Source organism: Corapipo altera, unplaced genomic scaffold (genome assembly GCF_003945725.1).
Source record: "Corapipo altera isolate COAL_440 unplaced genomic scaffold, ASM394572v1 133, whole genome shotgun sequence".
Lineage (NCBI taxonomy): Eukaryota > Metazoa > Chordata > Aves > Passeriformes > Pipridae > Corapipo > Corapipo altera.
In genome coordinates, this window is record NW_020884939.1 from 239,227 (window position 1) to 245,226 (window position 6,000).

Consider the following 6,000-nt stretch of genomic DNA (forward strand, 5'->3'; position numbering starts at 1 on the left):
TGCAGAATTAGCAGACATAAACAAAAACCATGAAGGAGAAGTGCACGCAGGCACCCCAGGGTTGCTGACATTGAGTCAGGCTGCCCAAGGGCACAGCTGAGTGAGGGTACAAATAAACTGTGTACAATGATGAAGTTATTTTTTCACACATGAATGCTTTTTGATCTTTCCAACAGAAAACCAGGTGAGATTCTCAGTTAGTGAAATGTCAGATTAGAACCATGGCACAACCTAATTGAGCATTGGTCACATGAACATACTGATAGTAACTGCTGAACAGCTTTTGTTTTCCCCTCCCTTCATTCTAATCCATTTGTTGCTGTTACAGCGTAACTCTCTGTCTTTGAAACAACACAACTTGTGTTTAGGAATTTGGTGAGGATAGGACTGAGTTCAATTGTGAACTGTAAGAGGTGTATCCATCTGCTGGAGATTATCAACTACCATAATGCTACCCATGTTCTTTAGGTTGATAGGGCAGGCTTTTAATTTCCCCAGCTCACAAAAAATGCTCCCGTCGTAACAGAATGCAGCAAGGGACCCAAAGAGAGGAATGTAACATCTGTCTCTTTTCCCTCATTCCAGGGTTCATAAAACTGTTCTTGTCTTATTACAACAGAGGAAAGCCAACACTTGAAAGTTTTGTAAATGATCTAAATCAGTCCTTGTTCTGAGCTGCTCTCAGGGCTGTAGATGTTTGGTAATTTTTTTTTCTAGCAGAGACTTTTTTTGTAAAGGAGAGAAGAGAGGAAAATTCTCTACAGTCCAGCATGGAGTTGGCTGTCCACACAAATATTTGTGCTGGGCTATTAGAAACAGGTGCTCTTCAAACTCTAAAATAGCTCCAATTTTTCCATTTGGAACAAGAGTGAACTATCACTGTTTCTACCAGTCTTGAGCAATGTCTTCCAGGTTGAGTCTGACTGGGACATCATTCTCCTGTCGTGGTCTGGTGGCCTCGTCTCTCAAGGGTAATGCTATTTGGTTAGCCATTCCTTTGCTGAATCACAAACTGACTTTGTGTTTCTTCCTCTGCCCTCTTCAGTCCCAGTTTCAAAATCTGAACAAAGGTAATAATTCCTACTGCCAAACTTCCACGAAAATAAAACGAAGAGAATTCTGGAGCTGTGAAAAGTTACTAAAAAGCCATTTCCATTCTCTTCTCCCATTTGTGCCAGAGGATCTGTGTGGTCTTTGAGTGCAGGCTCCAAGGTGTACATTCAGAAAGACAGCCTGTCCTTTACATATTGTTCTGCAGCACAGAGTAGTAATGGTAAATGTGTATTTTCACTTTCCTCAGCCTGTTCATTGAGATTGCAAAGTAATATGTGTTTGTAAATCCCATCCATGTCTTTGTGAAAGGGGAGACATTTACTGTTTTCTACCTATGTTCATAGAAAAGAATTAAAAAATAATCCTATCTGAAGTACCTAAATGATAGAAAATTGTTTTCATTTTTTGTGTGCTCGAATTGTAGGTTTTTTTAATATATATTTATTGTGCTAACAATACAGTTCTCCTAATTAATATTAATCATTAAGAAATAGGAATTGTCTTAGTGGTTACCTTGCTCCCAGACTAGGACCTAGTTAGAATTTATTGCAAAAGGTGATAAAACTTTGAAATCTGAAGTGTTGCTGTTTGCAGACCTTGTACTTGCTGACTTCTTTCATGTCATAAATGTTGCTAGCCTGGCCAAGTGTGGTAGATCAACTTTAATCTCTGGAATGGCCCACACCTTGTATCCTCTCAATCTACAATAAAGAGAGTGAATAACTGATTTCTGTGTATCTTCAAATTAAGTTTAAAAAAATATAGTTAACATGGAGGTCAGCTACTGAGCAAGGATACTTTATCCCTCCAAAGAAGAAGGATTAAGGACAAATACACAGAAGCATTGCCAATGCTTCCTTTGATTTTGGACTTGTTATTGTTTTTCTCTTTGTTTCCAGGTATGGGTAACATAAGACCTGCAATTATGAGAGCAAAGAGAATGAGAGAATAAATTAATGAGAGCAGAGGTTAAATTAACATAGCCAGTGTCACCGAATGACACACGTGAAAATTCACAGCTGACAGAAAACTTCCTGCTGCTGGAGGGAGACAGTCATTTAGCCAGGCAGTTCCTCAGTTTTGGGTGAGTGAGTATTTTGTTGAATTTATTGAGATAATATTTTATTGCGAGGAGGGATCACTCAGTTTGGTGAAAGCTGTGTGCCACATGCAGGTGGGAGAACTCAACAGATGTGGCAAAAGACAAATGCTCCTGTTCAGTCAACAAAGGCATCATTGAGGTGTCAAGGCCTTGGGCATCTCTTAGCACTACTGATACTGATAGCTAACTTCTTTTGGCAACAAAATGGTGATGTGATCAAGACAAGGGAATTTCTGTCGTGCAGACTGTCTTAACAGTGAGGAGGACCAATGTCTAGAACTTTCACTGGAAGACCAACAATCACACTTAGAGGTGTGATATTGGGTCTATACATTGTTTATATGTAATTTATACAGTAAATTACCGAATTAGAGAGTTTTGTCAGGTGGAGAACTACACAAAGCAAAATGGCAGGACACATTCTCAGCAGGTGCACAAGAGCAATTATTTGCTCTGACAGCAGTTGGGTTTTCTAAAATACGTCCAACACACTGTGTGGCATTTATTTTTCTGCCAGATTAATTATGTAGCTTCCCTTTTCACCCTGCCATCACCAGTGGTATTTTATCCAGGGATGAGCCTCCAGCTGGGCTGGCTGGCTCAGGTGAGCCATGCCAGGGGGTTGGGCAGTCCCTGTGTGCTGTTCCTGAAGCCAGGGTAATTCCTGCTCCCTACCACAGTTCCAGCTCTTCTGTTTTCAGGGTTGTGTTTTCCAGGGTGTATGGCATGTCCATTCAACTTGCATGGCAGATCTGTTGATGTAGAGATGTCAGAGCAGTCCTCTGTATAGCTTGGGGAAAGGACATTTCATTTGACATCCCAGAGTGCCACAAAGCCACAGCTGTGCTTCGCTTGGTATCCAGCGTCTGCTTCGGGAAGCACAAGGGCAGCCTTCCAAAGCTGAGGAAACCACACTCCATGCCATGTGAGTTCCCTGTGCCATGTCTGAGGATTTGGTAATATGTTCTTCTTGGATTTAGAAGCAGATTGTAGGTAAAATACTCTGATCAGAGAATCATAGAATGGTTTGGGTTGGAAGGGACCCTAAAGATCATCTTGTTCCCATGCCCTGCTGTGGACAGGGACACCTTCCACTAGACCAGGTTGCTCAGAGCCCCAGCCATCTCCATACTTGCAAGGAGACCTGCCTGTCATTCTATATGTGAAATGATAATCACAGCTAATGTCATTTTTCTAACGTGTATACAAAATTCTAGGGGATTTATTATTATTATTATTATTATTATTATTATTATTATTATTATTTCATCCTTTTGAGTTTTTTTTTTCTGCGTAACTTTCTGTGCAATACTATTTAGCTTGTTGCTAGACTGTCAAAGAGACATTCTCAAGGGAAGGTGGCACAGTTTTTCTGAGGCCACCTGTATTCTAAAAGGAAAAAATAGTCTTCATTCATTTTTAAATTAATTTAAAAGTGAGTTTGGGAGGAATTTGGATCTTTATTTCTTTTGTAAGCACAACAAGCTCTTGTTGAATGCTCGTTTCCATGATCTTCTTTAGCAGCATTAACTATGGTGTGAGATTTGAGAGGAATATAATTTAGGCAGATCTGTGTGTAGCAAGGTTTTGTTGACAGTTATATTGTCTCAGCAATGGTTCTAACACATCATTCAAAGTCGTCCGAGGTTCAGTGTCTTTCTGCCTGTTGGTTGGCTCTTTGTGAGGTTTATTATTGGATACTCGGTCTCATAATGGAGACAGGTGTTCAAGAAAAGAGTTCAGTGACATTCCCACCCAAACCCTTTTCCTGCATGCTCAGTTACAATTATCTTGATTGAGATACCAGTTTTATAGTTCATTGTATTTTTTTAATTTCGGGTGACTGTTTTAAATGTTTTAGATATGTAGAAGAAATTATGCTTTGAAAACTATTTATAACCTCGCAGAGCTGCTTCAGCAGAGAACAGACAGGGTGTTTTGTTTGAACATCCAGCAAGGCTTTAGGTTACTTAATTATCATCAGCTTTTATTCAGCTGAGTTTTTCCTGTGAGTGGAGAAGCTGCTCTTGACAGGGGTGTTCTGCACAGCACAGAGGAGAGTCCACTTCCCCACACACAGGAACACTTTTACCTGATGTGGTACCTCCTCTTGCCAAGGCTCTGGACACCAACAACACATCTCATGTTTCCCACTGTCTTCCTGTGACAATTTTTGGGAGGGCTTCTCAAATAATGAGAAAGGCCCTTCCAACTGTACCAACAGGATGGTCATCCAGTCACATCTTCTGCTTGTGTTTGCCAGATGGGACCTTAGATTTGGCAAGAGCCCATTTGTTTGTGAAATAGTTATAGGTTTTCTAGCAAGAGTGCAGTATAATACCAATTTTAGTAGTAAGTGGTACCACAAAACGCAAACTTTAATTATTTTAAAACTCATAAAACAACTTTAACATTGTTTTCAAATTAACTTTTGAACTAGTGCTGTTTCTAGGCATTTACTTTACATATAGAGGGGAAAATATTAAAAAATATAGGGGAAAATTCTGTATAAGAGAAACGCTGTTTGCTTCCTGGATACAGAATTAATCAGAATTGAATTGGTGATTGTTTTTACAAATATATCTGAGATTTGGAGAAAATACCGTGTTTCTTCATAAACTATGAGCCCTTTTTTTTTTTTTTAGGAATGAAAAGTGTTAGGATTTTATTCCTTATTTTCTTTACTTTTTTTATCTCTTCCCCAAATATACTCCTAATAATTATTGCTTCATCAGTCAGTGAATTGGAAATTTCCAGAAAATACTGTGCAGTATTATACATTTAGATCAAAATAGAATTCCTGGGCAATTGCTGTTGGTGATTGCTAGACAGGAGATGCTTAACTGAACTTGGTTTTACTTGGTGCAGTTGGCTCTTGTATCCATCTTAGTGTAAATTGGTTCATGAGGTTTCTGAGAGATCAGATCTGGAGGAACACTGTTAATCTAATTAAGATATTAGGATTTTTTATGGACAGTACTATGCTTCCTCCTCACCTGCTTTTCTCTTTCCTCTGCCATCTGCATTACTGCTCCCTGCTGAAAATGGCAGTGGGAAAGCAGAGGTAAATTCACTTAATGTTATAAGAACACTGTTCTTGAGCATGTCAGAGTGTGCTAGCATGATCATTGGGTATGTGGAATTTGTACACAGGGGGAAGAAAATAGAGTAAAACCAGGAAAATTCTGTTGAGCAGGATCTTTTGGTGAGTTTTCAGTTTCTCTGGTTTTTAATTTATTTTTTCCCTGAAAGAAGAAACAAGGAGTTCCTTAATGTACTGCCTGGTGAGTTTGCTGCAGGAACAGCAGGGGTATGAGCAGGGCCAGTCCACCAGAGCCTATAGGCAGCCACAGAGTAGAAAACATTCTGTTCATTATTTCTGCCCTTTCCCTTCTCAGCTTTTTACTCCCTCTAGTTAATGGGAGATAGATCTGAAACATACAAGGGAAATAAAAAGTAGGACAATGTTAGAAATAACAGACAATTCTTGATAATAATGGGGCACTGAAGGTACAGTGCGTGTGTGATTTATTGTGGTGTCTTGTAGTAAACTGGGAAAGAAAATACTGCTCTTGAGGTTTTTTTTCTGTCTTTCTTAATATAAAATTATAAAAGCTAATGGACAATGAAAAATTCTGCTATCTGCAACATTATCCTCATATTTGACCTTGCTAGATGATGGAATCAGGAATGTGTCTATATCATTCTTCGCTTGTGGTACCACTTTGGCCTTTATAAAACTCTTCATTTTGTAAAGAAGCAGTTCCCTGGTTTTTTTTTAGTGATAAGTATTTTCCTTTTCCTTCCTTCCTTCCTTCCTTCCTTTCCTTCCTTCCTTCCTTCCT

General features: G+C 39.1%; 1 long non-coding RNA gene across 4 annotated transcripts in view; it reads left to right on the forward strand.

Moving 5' to 3' along the window:
* Positions 1-6,000, forward strand: part of LOC113955435 — a 320,550-nt gene that overhangs the window by 110,697 nt on the left and 203,853 nt on the right. For all 4 annotated transcript variants that reach the window (XR_003530550.1, XR_003530551.1, XR_003530552.1 and 1 more), the window contains exons 7-8: positions 1,179-1,273; positions 1,953-2,137. This is a non-coding gene — a long non-coding RNA (uncharacterized LOC113955435). The remainder of the gene's footprint in view (positions 1-1,178; positions 1,274-1,952; positions 2,138-6,000) is intronic.